This window comes from Centrocercus urophasianus, unplaced genomic scaffold (assembly GCF_019232065.1).
Source record: "Centrocercus urophasianus isolate 14NV4802_14NV808 unplaced genomic scaffold, USGS_Curo_1.0 seq_21, whole genome shotgun sequence".
Classification (NCBI taxonomy): domain Eukaryota; kingdom Metazoa; phylum Chordata; class Aves; order Galliformes; family Phasianidae; genus Centrocercus; species Centrocercus urophasianus.
In genome coordinates, this window is record NW_024884767.1 from 18,311,357 (window position 1) to 18,329,188 (window position 17,832).

Genomic DNA, 17,832 nt, shown 5'->3' on the forward strand with positions numbered 1-17,832 from the left:
GTGTAATACAAAACTAATCTTGCACCATTTCCTTGTTCCAAAAGGGCCAGATAGTAACACTACTTAAATAATAATGGGAAGAGTGAGAGAGGAAAAAGAAAATCATTGTACCTAATTCAATTCAGCAGTAGTTAACAGCTGGATCATTTAAGATCAGAAAAAGCAGATAACTGAATTTTCTACTCTTATAGTTCCGTTTCTATAGGATGAACATTTTTCTAGTTGAATTTCCACTATCATAAAATACAATAATGCTAATAGTAAGGTAATAAATGCAATAAAGTTGACTAGTATTTCAGCAGAACATTCAGAGGAATTTTTTAAAAGTAAAAATGTAAGTTAAAAACAAGCAGCAGGTTTTCTGTAGAGTGTCTACAGAGATGGAATGTATAGGACAAAGATGAGTTTCTTTTCTAAAACTCAACACTACACATGAGAAAGTAAGTTCATAGGAACGGGCAGAAGAAAAAAAAGGAGAAAGAGAAATGAAGGAATAAGAAAAATATGCAGAAACAAAAACCAACACAAGAACCAAATACTGAGAACATACAAGGCTCCGTTACAGGAAAAAGTCAACATCTATTCAAACAAACAGCAAGTCAGATGAAATAATTATCTTCTGTTAATGCCCGATCAAATTTAACAGAGCCAATTAATACTCAGAAAAGGTCAAACCTTCCAGAGAAAAATAAGTCTGTGTAATGGACATCCCTTGTTAAGAATGATCTCTGAAACCGCTCTTAAGATTTCAGCAGTAGTTCTTTAAAAAGGTATACATAATACAACAAAACTGACATAATAATGAAAAACACATTTATTAAAAAACAAAGTCTCGTGAAAATAATTTAACCACTAAAAACAGTAAACATACTGTCTGTTTTTGAAGAATTTACCATTGAAATTTAGACAAATGTAACGGACTGTATGTCAAGAATTGTATATACGCACAAAGATCTCATAAAACAATATCCTGCCTTAGGTGCAGGCAAGTTAAATATGAACAGTAGTATAACAAAGAGAAACCATTTTGAACACTGCATGCTAACATGGAAAACCAAACAAAAATCAAGAAGTGAAGCAGTTAGAATCAAGTGAGAGCAAGGAAACACACAAAAAAAATGTCCGTGCCCCAAGATTGTATAAATTTTGGGCACAATTCCAACTGATAGCCAACTTAATGACTTAATAGGTAATGTTGATAAACAAATCTCTCAATAACATTTACTTTGTCTTTGTATGAAACATTTGTAGGAGTAAAAGGAAATTAGCCACGCTCTGTCTTAAGAGAGAATATAAATTCTGGTAATGACTGAGTTTCACTGTATTTGCTTTCTATAAGCAAAACAAGACAAAACAGACCAAAGCTTAAGCAGGGGAAATAAATCATCAGGTTTAGTGTCACAGTATTCTGGACATGCCCCCTCCCTCTGAATGGTCTGTAAGGGGAGATTCGAGAATATGTATGGAAAGAACATTAGACTTATTTGCTTCCAGAATAGAGCGCATCAGGGTGCTGCACTCCCAGCTGGCAAATGCTATTCAGCTACAGAAGGATTAGGAAAGGTGATGCAGGAAAATTTATACCATGTACTGTTTTCTTGAAACATTTTGTTTTTGGACTCAATTGCTAAATAAATGGAATTGCTACCAAATAAATAAATAAAGGAAATACGTGTAAGAGAACTCGATACGAAACTAAATCTGCATAAGATTGGGAAAGAAAGATTACTATTTTCCAGGATTTAAGAAAAAATATTTTTTGAAATCTACTTACGTAGAAGTTGTTTTCAAAGTTTAGGAAGCTTACTTAATTCAACTGAATGGCAAACTGAAATAGTTTTTAATCTTTTTTTGTAAGTCACAGATGCAGAAAATAGTATAAATCCAAGACTTCTCAATAAGACTCATCTATCTTGGCTTATGTAGCATATTTAAGAACATGGGCACTTTTAATTCATACTTACTTTTATTCCTACACTTGTTTAGACAGGAGCATATATGACTTATAGTTTGGTAGGTAAAAACAAAGTTCAACCTTTTCTTTTTTTTCTTCTTTTTTCTTAATTTGAAGTAAGATTACCTGACAATCAATGTATGCATTACATACAGTTTGCCCTTTTTTTCAGAATGCAATCTCTCTTCTGTCCAATTTCCAAAGTAACCATTTTGATTCTCAGGGTGCAGGTGGGTTTTTATCAGTGACTTGTCTTGTCAAAACACTGTCTTTTTTTAAGCACCATGTAACTGATTTAGGCCAGAGCTCCATTCTGATGCTTGCTAACAGATCGTATGGAAGAATGAAGTGATCCAGGAAAAACTAACTACCCCAGAAGATATCAGAGGAACTACTGGCATCATGGCTTGATAAACAATGGCAAAAGGTAAATATCACAGGAAACAAGCCTTTCAGAACCTCTCAAATTTAAAGACAGATCAAACTTGGAAGAAAAATACAACTTTCTGCCTACTCTCATTCTAGTTACAGAGAAACATAATTTTCTGAGAAGGAATTAACAATAACCTAAACAATACTATCACTTATAGCCTACATTAACATTAATGATACGTATTTTTGTCTATGCTCCTTCCTCCAAGATTAGTTCATTCTTACTACCGACCACAACTTAGTGTCCTTAATCAAATTCAGATTAAATGTAGCCAGGTTTTAGGAACTTTTATCAATCTCATTTTTCTTTGAAAGGGTGAAAGCTTCAGTAGTGGTAGCTAGGGAAAGAAGAGATAAAAGGTCCTCACGTACTAAATAGTAATAGCACTGAAAGACCTAAAACAACAACCAGCACCAAACAAAAAGCACAAAAAGCCTATAACACACACACTTGAGATGTAACATTTTTTTAAAACAGGAGTTAATATTTCCTAACTGGCTTTTTTTTTTTTTTTCCCTCTCTAACATGTCTTATACTCTATAAAACATGAAAAAAGCATTTTGTTTTCCTACATAAAGTCCTCCAAGGGCAAAAATACTCAGGAAAAAATAAACAAATAAAAATCAATATAGACTCTTCTGAAATCCTCCATTAAAAAATATATAAATATATACATATATTTTACATAAAGTACTACATACTGAGCTATTTTTCAGCTGTTTTTTCCCTACAACTACTTCTGAAGTGCTAAGCAAAACATTATGTAGATTTTAGCACAAAAATTATTTCTAATTTCACTTCTACTTAGAAGTAAATAATTTAAGCTGAACTCCCAAAACTGAATCCCAAAAGACTTCATCATACCTGAAGGTATTAAGATTGAAATTTTTCTGTTTTGCTTACAGCTCTGTAAGATGGAAGTTTTTAGATCAGCATTAAAAATCGTTTACGCAAACATTTCATTGTCCTGCTTTAAGTACTTCTTAACTACTAACAAAAAAGCCAATATACTGTCTTACATACTTTGATATCAAGTATGATCCCAATTTTTTACAAAAAAATTTGCCCAGCATGCAACAGAAGTAGACCACTTTCAGGCAGGTACATCATCAGAAAGGCCACTGCTTACATTAAATGGTTAATGTTTTCAACACTATTACTGTTTCAAGGAAGTAAGCACTTCAGTCCAATGGGTTACATTAATCAACTGTTATTAATTATATGCTAGGCAGATTCTTTCACTGACTGAAAAAAAGAAAAATCAATAGGTGTGAAAAGAAAGTTAGCTAGTAACCCCCAAAAATGTTTGTGAAAATTCTGACCGTACCAGCTAGTCCACAGAAACTGGGCAGCCTCAACAGTGGTAACGGACAGAACAGGCACATTTTAGCATTACACATTCATTACACTTTTAAAACTCTGATGTTCATATGGAGTTATACAGACTGGAAGGGAACAAACAACACTGCAAAATCAACATGATGTGCAGTGCTTCCCTGCACTCACCACTTCCAACAAGATTTGTAACTTGAGAAATTACAAATCTACCACATCCGCTTTACCTGAACTGCCTTCTGGCACTTCAAGTTTGAAATTAAGGTACTGCAGAATATATTACAACAAGGTGCAGAGTAACTTCAATTCAAAGATGGAAGTTAGGTGACAAAATAAAAACAGAGAACTGGAACTGGAACTTCAAGACCAGCAAGGGCTAATTCAGCTGAAATCCCCAGGACATCATAAGTGTTAGAAATGGGAGAGCAGAACTCTAATGGCTAACCATCTGCATCAGGAGGAAGTGACATTTCTTCCCTGGTTCCAATTGAACTACATACTCTTTTCCCCAGGGTCCTTTCCAACCCAAACTATTCTGTTATTCTGAAAAACTGTTGTATGGACAGAGCAGAAACATGTACCAGAGATATTACAGAACACACGGACCATGAGCCTCACAAATAGATAGAAATGAGAAGTTGGAAACAGGAACACAGGAAAGCTCAAGATACTCCGTAGTCTAAATCGTACTTGGTACCCAGCATCGGAGACTGCTTGTGAACAAAAAACAAGGAGTAGTGAATTTAGATATAAACGTCTTTCTGAAAATCAGGCTTCAAAACTCAGTGGCGATTTTCTCTACACAAAACTAGATTTACCATGCCAGTCCATTGAGCACTTGCAATTTCCTCTAGTAAAACATTTTTACAATCATCCTCTTATGGCTGTTTAATGGTTTGTATAGAGTCCCATTGTTCGGGAGGAATACAGAATTATCACAGAGTGCTGTTTCTGTGCAGCGAATGAATGCCATTTCTAACTAAAGCTTTCAAGAGGGAAATCTATGTTTTGTACCAGCAAAGACTTCACATCTACCACTTCAATAAAATTGGTAAAGATCTGATCAAGTGCTGCGATTAATCACACAAATGTGGCTTTTCCACATAATACTTGAAAGCAGAGGTAACTGAAACGCCAAGCAACTGGCTGGCATTTCTTAAAAAAATAAAAATAAAAAAATCAGATTTTTGTGCACTTGTCTAATGGAAGATTAGGCAATGCTTACATATGATATTTAGAAGAATATCCTACAAAGAAAAAAAGAAAGTATTCATTAAGATAACACCAACAAGGTAAGAACAGCTGGGCAAAACACTGAAAAGAATGGAAAGGAAATGGCCATTACCTTGTAAACTTCCTTGTATCTTCCTCTTACACTGCTTACACTTCTTCCCTCTCACACATCTTTCCCTAAGCCTGGAAGCTATCAACTAACTTAGTTATACATGCATATATGTATGCATGCAAAAAAGAGAGCTACATAGAGATGGGGAAATGCAGAGATATACTGTGGAACCAGGAGGGTTATGTAGATGGATAATAAGGAAATTTATTACATTCTTCATTCGTTTGTTACCTGGCGCAATTGCCAGAGATTTTTCAGTTTTCCAAAATGCAACAACTAAAAGTCTCATCTTGCTTAATGAATAACCTGTACTGTAGTTTTGTACAGTACTCTCTTCAAATCTTTACTGCATTCTGCAACCACTGCATGTTGCCATTAAACAAAAAGGCAAAAGAAGATTTTAGCAATGTCTACGTACTGAAACTTCCTGTTTAAAAATGTTAAATAAAAGCAACCAAAAAAAAAAAAAAAAATCCAAAGTCAGACCACGGTCACATTAGATATCCAAACTTCAACTAAAAGATCTTTGAAGCTGTATCTGTATGGTGTATGAAAAAAAATGAAGTGAGCTTATAAAAAAGATGGAGATCAACTTTTCGCATGGCCTTATCATGACAGGACAACGGGGAAATGCTTTGAACTAAAAGAAGCAGTAGTCCAGTTAGAAAGAAATTCTTCACTCAGACACTAGTGAGGCCCTGGCACAGCTGCCCAGAGAAGCTGTGGGTGCCCCATCCCTGGAGGCATTCAAAGCCAGGTTGGACAGGGCCTTGGACTGCCTGATCTGGCAGATGGAAACTCTGTCAAGGAGCAGGTTGGAAATGGGTGGGCTTACAGAGACCTTCTAAGACAATCATTCTGCAATTCTAAGAAAATACAAAGTGAACATGAGCTGGGTAAGTGCTCTGCACAGAGTAAGGCAACGCATGCAACTTTTTTGCCACAGCTAGAGGCATAGTATGCTGAGATCTGTCAGTTCCAAAACCACCTTCCTCTCCAACACAACAGGAACAATCACTTTTAATTCTAACAGTGATGATACTCCTCTGATGAAGGCAGCTACGTAAAAGAAACAAAAGCTTCTAATAGAAAAACTGCCTACAGCTAATAACTCCATGCAGAATTCATCAGAGATAGCGTATGAAATCAAAGCTAACTCTTGAAACATAGCTATATTTAATCTCCATTTCCATAGTTCGGTGCCCTCAGTAGACCCAATAAAGCCTGTCTAGAAGTTAAACTACCAGACTAGATTTGTATGCGTTGGCTGCCACTTCCTCAGCACAAGCTACCTGAGAAACAGTGCTGATGGCCACTTCTTCGGAGCTGCGCCACGATCTGCACATAAGCTCAGCATCAGGTAAGCTGTGACAGGCAGACAAACGTCTGAGCTGCACAGGTGAGGGAGATCTACACAGGATTTCCACTCAGATTAAAGCTTTAGTTATTGGTACTGCAACTGTACAAAATACATAAATAGAATTGCACAAGGTATGATGTGCAAGGGATAGCTGTAGTCATCCCACAGGCATCTTTCTGAGCTAAGACAACCTCCTAGACCAAACAGAAACAAGCAGTTTTGAAAAATCAGATGAAACTGCCACTAGGACACCTATATCCAGAGATTTTGCAGAAACCACACAGCTCCTCGGATAAGTGCTGCTGGGTACCATGCAGGGGGCTGACACCATGCTGACTTCTGCAGGGAGGAAAGAAGGAGGAAGGTACTGACAGAAGGAAGGGGCACAGCAAGGAAGATCAACCTCATCTGGTGCAGGTGGTCTTCACACACCTGAAACATACTAGAAATATCAGAAATAGCATTGCCAGCAGGAGCAGGGAAGTGATCGTCTGTCTGTACTCAGTCCTGGTGAGGCTACATCTCGAGTACTGTATTCAGTTTTGGGCCCCTCACTACAAGAAAGACATTGAGGCCCTAGAGTGTTCAGAGAAGGCTGACGAAGCTGCTAAAGGGTCTGGAGCACAAGTCTTACGGGGAGCAGCTGAGGGAGCTGTGATAGATTAGTCTGGAGGAGGTTCAGCGGAGATTTATAGTTCTCTACAACCACCTGAAGCGAGGTTATGACGAGGTGGGGGTCAGCTTCTTCTCCCATTTAACTACTGATACGACGACAGGGAATGGTCTCAAGATGCACCAGGGCAGCTTCAGGTTGGATGTCAGGAAATAATTATTCTCCAAGTCACTGGAATGCGCTGCCCAGGGAGGTGGTGGAGTCACAGACTGCAAAGGTGTTGAAGAAATGTTTAGATGTTGTACTGATGGACATGGTTTGGCGGAGAAATATTGGTGATAGGTGGATGTTTGGACTAGATCTTGGAAGTGTTTTCCAACCTTAGTAAATTCTACAGTTCTGTAACTGTTTGAGAGAAAACCTGCTTTTTCCTTACTACTCATATGACGCGTGAAAGAACTTTCCAAAAACATTCTGCTAGCAGTTATGTAATCTTCAATTTGTTTTCAAACTGTTTTCACAGATTTTAATATTGCCCCCAAAAAAGCGACCACGAGGTTTTTGAAGGGGAAGACAAAAACTGGCCTATAGTCATTCCCCAGTAGAAACAGATACCATTGTTTCCAATGTTGTTTCTTGCTTTCCTTTTTTGAATTTTCTTTTTTCTCAAATCATCAGACAAGAGCTGCATCATTTACCAGTTTCAGGCTCTGTTTTGGTTTAGAAGAATCAAGTCAGACTCTGCATTAAGTTGAAAACAAAAATACGTCCTTAAGTTATTCAGTAAGCTATTCAGAGAGGCTTGATATAATTTTATCATCACTGTAATGTTTCTGGGAAAAAAGTGTCCTTGTTAGTGCTAATTCAGGCTATATCAACATTCAACGAATACAAGCCAATATCGTTCTGTTTTACCCTGTTGAGTAGAAAATCTAACAGCTTTCTGTTAGATTAGCTGCTCTGGCAGCTAATGCTGACATGATGCAGACAACCGATTTACACTGTAGCATCTGTGTGCCTCCACAGCATGCAGAAAGTAAAGCATTAGCTACAACTGCCCTCCCAAGATACTGCTCTGAAAATACAGGAGTGTATATTAGGATTAATTTTCTATCAAATTTTTGTTTGTTTCAAAGACAACTGGTCACAAAAAAAAATTCACAGTAGCATACAGAGCAGTGCTCAATATTACTAAATTACAGTTTTGCTGATCCTAATTCTGTACAAACTAGTACAGTACTAGAATGTCCAAAAAAATGAATTAACAAGTTAACGTTTGACAGCTTATTGTCTTTTGTTTGTATTATGAAAGGAAGAGTTATAAAGCATATCTGTCAGTTATTCACAAAACAAAATCTTGTTTTGCAAGTAATACAAAGATCACTTTTATAAAACTAATCAAAAAAGTACAGGTTGTATTGGTGCTCAAAACAACCTCAATACTATTTTTAAAACTAACAGGTATAACTGTAATCAAATCAAAATTTTCCATCACCACAATGAATGAAATACTGACTTATGTATGGTGCTTATGAGATAATAATACTAAAATCTTTGTGAAACAGTAAGCTGAATTCACTGAAAAGATGTTTAGCTTTCACAAAGTTTGTTTTAAACTTACTCAAGTTCCTTCCTTCCCTCGGCAAGCTTCCCAGACTTGCAGAGAAGAGGACACAGGTAATCTTCATTGCAATACAAATCAATGAATGAAACAAAACAAAACATAGATTAAATAACAAAATATATCTCTGAGCTGACACAATGAGCTCAAACTGGAACAGTGCAAAAACCAATTCAATTTTCAATAAGTCATTAACTTTTATAGTACAGAGTGGATGTGTTTCCTCAGCTAAAGATTACTGTTTTGGATTTAGCCATTTTGAAATCTGTATTATTCAGTAGCAGAAACTGCTTTAATTTCCATACGAGAAACAAGCTTGCGATAATGATGAACAAAATATACTTTGAGTTGAAGAAAATCAGAATGCCTCAAAAAACAGATCAGGCTTCCCAACCCAGATAGCTTCTCAGCTGTAATTCTTGAACTTAAATCACATTTTAAAAAGGTAAACTACAACTTAACTATCTGAACCTTTGCCTATGGCATCTGTATTTGTTTTGATCAGCAATGAAATGGTTACTTCTGAAATTCAAAGCATTGTAATTTAGATTTAATCCAGTATTTTCTTGAAATGAAAAGCCTGAATACTTCACGGTTGTCTTAAATCTTTTGTTTCAGGCTGTCAGCTTCAGTGGATGTGACTGCATTGTTTCCACTTAAATCACATTTTAAGGATGTCCAGGCAAGCACATAAACAAGGATTTCATATTTCACAGTTAAATAAAATTTGAGTTTTGATTAGATGGGAGATTAAGAAACAATCTGACAAGGAGTAAGTTCAAAGATAAACAAATCCCCTATTGGTAAAAAAAAATAAAGTAAATATTTAGATTGATTTTTCATGGGTCTATATTTTAGTTACCTTTAAATCTAAAAGGTAAATAAGGTACATAAATCCTATGTAGACAATATTCATACAACCTCCTAAATAAATAAACTTAAGAAACTATACAAAGTTTCCTAAAAGTTTAGCCCACAATACTGCCCAAGATTGGAAAGCTTCTCACTATGATTTTGTTGTACTACAAATTTATTAGATACAACAACAGAAAAAATGTTCCAAAAAATTTACTGCCCTATGATGTCACTTTTTCTGCCTTACTTATCAGTGTAGATTTAGTTTCATTTTTTCTTCTTCTGTTTAATTTCTTTGGGCGGGAGACAGACGCCTTGCTAAGTAGTAAAAATAAAATTACCTCATGTTAATCAGAAGAAATTCTCCCAAGACCACACTCTCAAGCAGGCTGAAGACAGATGGTGCCTACGTTCAGCATCATGTAACACTGACTAAATATGTGCCACTCAAATACATCCGAACAATGAACTCCATCTGCGACTTAATTACTATAGCAAAACCATTCCCTGTAACTGCAGTGATTCCACAACTTTGTAACTTTAAAAGATAAACTCTTAATTAAAGGACTAGTTATTCTGCACCGTTACCAGACAGCAAGTCTAAAGTACTGAGAAATGAACAAAACTTCACAACTTCCTGAAAAAAATCATAACAATGATAATAAAGCATACATTAAAAACACTTAACCTCTCATTTACTCATCAAAATACAAAAGCAGGTTTCAGGCTTATATTTTGCATAAAAGTATAGCAAATAATATTACATTTAGGAAACACAACAACCTTATATTTGTCTGTTTCTTTTTTGAAGTGTTCTCTAAAATCCATAAAGCTTTTAAGCTACATTTCATAGTCTGATGTCACAGAAACATGACAAAAAAAAAAAAAAAAAAAAAAAGCACCTACAAGACAAAACCTACCTCTAACACAAAGAGCAATATTCATCCTAACATGAAGAACAATATTGAATCATACTTGAAATGTAAAGCAGACATCGCAGAGCTCTGAAATAGAGAATAAAGGTAAGAAAAAGATGTACACTGGTGAGTTACAAAATCACTTCTAAGTAACACTGATGAAGCACATGAAGCATACACAATAACAATAGTGGGCACTTCTGCTCTCATACAAGTATCTCAGCAGCTGTAGCTCTACCTAAAGAGACTAATTTGCAAGCATTACAGAATTCTATTCCCAGTGCTTCTGTGTCATTCAGTAGCTAATTCACTACACAGAGTGGGAACCGAAGCAGAAGTCCCCTGCAAGACACCCTGGGACCAAGCCAAGAACTGAAAATCAATTCCACATGCACCAAACTGTTATTCACAACCCATCATCATAACTGATTCTTGTAACGTCACAGTGTCCTCAATAAAACTCAGAGTTAGAATATGCTGTAATTAGTTTGGACACTTCTAAAAGATTATATTAGAGCTAAGAATGTCAGGTATGCATTTTCCAATTACAACATCACACTTTAATTACAGGAAAACAAATAGAATATTTATCATTCATGATTTTTATTTGCTAACTCCTACTACTGTGGAGCTACTATAACAAGTAAAATAAGAAGCACATTGTGTCCTTAATACCTTGAAAAAGTACAGATTCAAGAAAGCTCTTTAGGTTCCATGACCAAGAATGGCATCAAAATTTCAGTTCTTTCAAACTGATGAAAGAAGTTAGTTTTGTATCATATCAAACTTGAGACTTGCCACAACAAAGGTACAAAATCGCTTGCGGTTGCCTTCTCAGAAAGAGAGAAACAGGTTTAATTCCTTTTTTCCAACACAAATGTGGTGGCTTTACACCTCTCACCTCCCAAGATACATGTTTTTCTTTTGACATAAGCATATGTGAAACCAGACATTCTCTCCCTAAGATTTCCAGCAATCATGGATTAGTGTCTACCATATGACACTGTGCTTTGTTTTAGAATCAAGGGCATGCTTAGACAATTTGGACTCCCTCTTGCTATTCTTAAAACAATGGTTGGAGAACGGTAGATTGATCTGCAGACTGAAACGGGAACTGGATCAGCCTTCTCCCTCCTTGGTGAGCCAGTGAAGATGGTAGCCAAATAAAAAGAAAAATATTATTAGAAGTTCTGAAAATCTGTACTGATATGTTTTCCTATCCAACTGAATTCACTACTTATTCATTTTACAGGATTTCCTAGTAATTTCAACTTCATGAAATTAAGTCATGCGTTTAAACACCCTCATGTCCATGCTTTAAAACACCCTCATGTCCATTAGGACTGAAACAGCAAGGTGCCAGCCAGAGGAGACTTGGCATTCAGGAGTCACTTTGTCATTTCTGCTCTCAAGAACAGTACAGCAGGCACCTGTTCCCAGGTAGCAAAGGGAGGAATGACTTACCACTAAATGAGCACAAGTACTAGGTTAGGATACTCTAGGGAAACTTCAAGAAAAACTACATATTGTTGCATTCCTTCTCTTAGGATAAAGCTCTATTTAAACACTGCTTCCCTATGGAAAACTTATTCTGTCCAGCTCTGCAGAACAAACTAGAATCCTTTTTTCATGGACACCTTACTGATAAAGCAAAAGCCTCCAAAGCCTTCAAATTACATTCAATTTTTAATTAAACAAGTAACTAAAATAAAAGTAACTGGAAGTAATACAGTAATGATAACAGCAGAAATCTGATTGCTCTCTTATGCTAGTCTCACAGCATTATTTCTGTGTAGCTGAAGCGTTTAAAGAGAATGATGGACTTAACTTTCAACACTGCACTCAAGCTTCTTACAGTTGTCCGTAAGGACATAGGGTAAAAGACATCCTACGTACTGCAATGTAAAAAGATACATCAGACTGATAAATTAACTACTGTACTTACTCAATAATTAAAGAAGAGAGATACCGGTATCTTGCAGAGGTGTTTTGTTTCTACAGAAGTCTAGGAGGTTTGGCTTACTTTTGGAATTACAGTACCCTTCTGATTCCCATGCTTTTCCATTGTAAACCACTTTTTCATTGTAAATCAGATTTGCATTCTGAGAAGTGCTTATCAAATTCACTCTCAGTTTACATTATGCCGCTTTCACTAAAGTGAATATAATTTACTTGCAAGCATGGTGCTTACAGCACCCCAGATGGATATCCCCTTTCTCTGATATAAATTTTAACACACTGAAAAAAATGGTAGTGATTTTAAAAAAAGAACATAAAGCTCACCTTCAACCTCTGAGGTAATACATGATTCTACAACAGAAACAGAAGTACCTAACTGAATGATAAATTAATGTTTCTGTTAGAAGTACAGCACCACTTACGTTCTGAGGTAATAACCAAAGGACTAAGAAAAAAAAAAAAAGCAAAATAATTGTGTGGCTTTATCACTAACTCCCATTCAGATCACAAAACCGTCAATAAGGCAACTTGGGAAGCAAAGAGGTGAAGGCTGGTAAATCATAGCACAAGCAAACCCCATGGACATCCAAAATGAAACCCTACAAGAAACACTGAACTCCTACTTCTCCCTCATGTAGAACAGGCTAAACAGTGTCAAATGATTCCTTCGCTTTTCAAAGAAGTTCTCCAAAATTAGGTGCTGTAGTTCTGACAGCATAGACACAAAACACCCCGGATACTGTAAGCTACAACACTATGACAGTTTTCTCAGTATGCTAATACATTTGTTTTATATTCATCTTTATGTTTCAAAGAATAATCACCATTACAAAGTAATCATATTTAGAGTATATGATAATCATCCCAAAACCAAAAGGGACAGTTTCAGAACATGAGTATGTAATTCTGGAGATAAATACACCCACGGAATGAAAACAGGTTATCAGTCAGTATGTACTAGAAGTATGCATGAAACCCCCAAAACTTCTGGAATCCATTTAAAACAAGTTCAAACTACCAGTTCCACTTCTTTTTTCATCATTCTGTTATAGACATGAAGACAAATGGTTTCAGGGTAAAGAAAAGAATTTAACTTACACAAAATTAAGAAAATTACATAGATAATTTCTTATTTTCATAGGGTTACAGAGGGAAAATACCACACCTCAGGCAGCAGAAAAGTTTTCATGGAGATTTTTTGAATAATACAGAAGACATAGAAGAATTCCATACGGATTTTTCTACTTTTGTAGTCTTCCTGACTACAGAGTCCAATCTTCTTAAATCACGTGCATTTATCTCTAAGAAATTTATTTCAGTAAGACTAAAATACTACACACATTCTGCCAGCAAACAGGACTTAGCCAGAACAGAACACAATTTGTCTCATTTTTGTCAATACATAAGCTGCAAATCTTTCATCTCCTGTGTTCCACACTTACATGTACAATTAAGGTCTTATGAGACAGGAGGCAGCTGAGGAAATATCACAAATTGATTCCCAAAGACTACACGTTTCCTTCATTATGATTAATCCCTGTGGAGAAAAGAAAGACACACTGCATTCTTTGAATACAAAAATAAGCAAAACATCTTAAAAACCTCTGTGTCTTCAGCTCTTGAATCCACCTTCTGTTGTCCGGCCTGTCACAGGCGCTGTGGTCAGGTCCTGGGGCAGCACAACCCCAGGCCGGTGCACACAGGTCAGAGCCCTCACCACATAACAGGCTGGAAGGGAAGGTGAGAAGATGGCAGTGTACAACACACGGGGAATACCCAGTCAGGGTCCAAACTTGTCTGCCTGCTACACACAGCCAGCCATTTTAACCCACAGTCCCTCAACTTTTTCCCTCTTATCTCATCCTTACACCACCTCATTCCACCCCATTTCACACCTGTGATTCTGCCCCTACTAGTCCCATAAGCACTCTCACTCAAAAATAAATGCACATCCATAGCATCCTGTGTCCTGTCCTCCTGGGCAGTTTTCCTGCATTCTGACAGGCATTGATTTAACCCACTGGCTTTCTCAGCTTGGTTGACAGCCTTAGAGGGAGCCCCAGACTGGGCATGTCCATCTTCCCAGCCCTTGCTGCAGGGTAACCCTGACACCTTCTCCTGCCCTTGTGCTCATCTGGCATTACGGAGACTGGCATTTGATGGCTTCTGCAGAGGCCTGGGCACAGGCTGCTTGGGTCACTTCTGCTATTGCCTCTCTGTTCCTTCACTGCTCTGCAGTGAAGCTTTAACATTTAACCTAATGGACTTTTGTCAGGCAGACAAGATTAATATTCAAGTTAATGCTGCTCCAGCAGTCTTCTACATTGCCCTTGCTTCAAAGATTTTTTTTTTTTGTCATCATTTAAAACCAGCACATTCTTACTGCCAAATCTTAAAATAAATTCTTTTGTTCAAAGGTCAAAAAGGTCAAAAAATATCTCTTTCATCTGAATAGTAAGTCTTAAGTTTTAGGAAAAACATTCAAAAACTTCACACTCAAAACAATTAAATCAATTACCTATGACCACCTGCACCAGCTAAAGGTTCTTTGACAGAATAGTTGCCTTGAACACAAAGATTTCAAAAGCCACAAAACCCCACCATAATGGTTTCTAAAAAACAAGTGAATGCTCAGGCGCTGCGCTCCGTATGTCCACTGATCTGACTTTTATCTTCTTACCTACAACAGAATTCATGATTACATAGCTTAAAGACCTGAGAAAAGTTGTTGCTTTGCCTTTTTTTTTTTTTTTTTTTTTTTAAGCATATATCCTTTCCTCTAGCCACCATTTCATCTTGTTTATTTTCTACTCAGAAGGGAGAAAACAAGTCAATGATTAATGATGCCATTCTAAAAGAGGATCCCAAGTAATTTCACAGTACAATCAGAGTCCACTCAAACATGAACCCCTGTGAACGACCTAACAGAATTACAGTGGAAGAACAAAGAGAAGTCTTGTTTTGATTAAGAAATATTTGCCAGTGAAATGTGCACATGAATCCTAGAGCTCTCATAGGAAAGAAAAGGAAGAAGTAAAAGCACAAAGCAAGGAAGAAAGAAGCCCCTAGCTCTAAACTACTGCTTACATCCTGAGACAGAAATAGACATCAAAGAAACAACTGAAAATGTCATCTCCCTTGCACTACATTTGGGACAGTTGTGTCTAATCTGCCAAAGAAAATAATTTCTTACAACAGTTCCTCAAAAGCAACAGTAAATAATTTGCAGTGGGTGGAAAAAATCATTCCTTTCTCAAAATTTTCCCCTGGAACTTTTTTTTTTTCTTCTTAAATTGTCTCATTTCAGTGACAATCACGTAACATTGTTTGCATCCAGAAGGTAGAAACAATTAAAGCAGCTAAAAACCAAATCTAAAATGCAACAATCAATAGCTAACTGCTATTTTAACTCCTTTTAGACACCCTTAAAAGCATTTTGCTTTTAACTGGGACTGTAGTTAAAAACAAATGCATACGTTGAAAATACAACAGTAAAAAAGGTAATTAATACAATGACATCTTTGGGACAAGAAATATAGTTCTAAAGACTATAAAAATGGTTACCACTGTTGGTAGCCCATACTACAGAAAGTCACATTTGAAAGTAATTTCATTCAAAAGATCAAGTATGCAACAAGAATAATTATTAGTACCTACATTAAATAGGATAAAATTATAAACTCAATTTAGAACTCACTGGCATGATCTTACAAGGATATTCTCATTTTAGTAATTTTCCAGAATTTTTTATTTCCAACCACAACTGCGTCTAAAGGAAATTCCTTCTACATTTCAACACAGCAGGTACTCCATGTTAGAACATAACTCGACTTGCAAAAAGAGAAAGTATTTGTATGTGAAACTTGTTTTATTTCTTTTCTAGATTTGAAGTGCTTACTCAAGAAAGCTATGCAGGTTATACCTTCCATAATGAAATTAGCATCATCATCATTTTTAAGGTAAAACAATAATTACAATGATTTATGCTAAATTTTACTGTTTGACTGTTCACAAGATTTTTTTTTTTAAAGTATTTGGTTTGTTCTTTAAAATATATACAACCTAATTTGCAGATCACCTACTTATGTATAGATTCACTTAGACCCACTGAAGAAAAGGTCGAAACACACAGTAAAAGCTGTTTAATGAAAGTGATTTATGAATGCAAAACAGTGTACATGCAGTCTAGTGCATTCATATGCTTAGATACACTCCAGAAATGCTTTTATTCCACTGATAGAAATCTTCACATCTTCTAAAGAGCTTCTGCCTGAAAAATGGCATTCCTGATGGCTCTTTTTTAATATTCCCAATCATATCCTTGCTTACATTTAAACTGACCACTAACCTTAACTACACATGAGGAGCTGCATGACACAGCAAATACACGCAATTTGAAATATGTTTTCATATTTCTATAATATGGAACTCCCAAATGGAGTTCAATTGGAAAACAAACAACTACAAAAACCTCCTCATCAGTTCCTTCTCCATCCCTTTCAGCAGGGAAATTTATGAATGTATCTTTAATGTGCCCAAATGCATAAATATTTTTATATTTAACTATATATTAAAGCTATGGAAACTTCACTATAATTTCCCAGAAAGCTGCAAAGCAACTTCAAAATAACTGTAATAGTTAAATACAGTTAACAGTTCAATATTCCATTCCTAACCATTTTTCTCTCTCTACATGCTGGCTAACCTTTCAGATTAAACCGAAAAATACAGAACACCTAAATTCATTAAATAATGTAATGCGCTGTAATCAATACAAAATAAATAATCAAATGTGAAAATTCATGTAAAGCATTGCTCTTTATATTATTAATATCCGACAGAGATGCAGTAGTAGAAGAAAAACAGTGTAAGTATTGCATTAGAAAGGAAAAATCCTTACACTACTTGGACTAAGAGAAAAAATCCAAGAAAAAACAACATGATTGTCAGCAGTCAGTCTATCTCTTCTAATGTGCCTTGTCTACCACGATTAATAGTACTTCCAGACCGAATCTTAGACATAGCATTTGACTGCCTAAGTGCCTTATTCAATAGGCACAGCATACTAAGTAGTTCACTTAAGAAATATCCCTACTGGATGCCATTCCCAGACAATTCACTGCTTAAATAAAGCAACAGAAACCGTGGTCAGAGCACGCAAAATAAAACAGGTAAAGGAAAAGAAAAATAAAGAATTTCCGAGCTGTCAAAATAAGAGAGAGAAAAAAGAATAAACTGGTGGCTTGTACGAAATCCATTGTTTTAATTTCCATTAATGTGCATATTGCTGCTACACCAAAACAACTTTTTACAAATTTGTTTTCTTATGCACCAATAATAGTAACATTAACTTCACTGTAAGTATTAAACTCAAGTTTTCTTCCAGAAATAAAGCCCCACAGAATTTTCAAGGTGGAGAAGTTGAGACTATAAAACCAAG

At 36.0% G+C, this 17,832-nt stretch overlaps 1 protein-coding gene across 9 annotated transcripts in view; it reads right to left on the minus strand.

The window, feature by feature from the left end:
* Window positions 1-17,832, minus strand: part of PAM (peptidylglycine alpha-amidating monooxygenase) — a 120,055-nt gene that overhangs the window by 78,103 nt on the left and 24,120 nt on the right. The window contains exons 2-4 of one of the 9 annotated variants that reach the window (XM_042822789.1): window positions 13,835-13,929; window positions 10,437-10,520; window positions 8,662-8,722 (exon numbers count right to left, since the gene is read on the minus strand). The exons of 6 other annotated variants lie outside the window; for them this stretch is intronic. The gene's annotated coding sequence lies outside the window, so the exon portion shown is untranslated. The remainder of the gene's footprint in view (window positions 1-8,661; window positions 8,723-10,436; window positions 10,521-13,834; window positions 13,930-17,832) is intronic. 2 more of the 9 variants (XM_042822790.1, XM_042822791.1) reach the window with 2 other exon arrangements.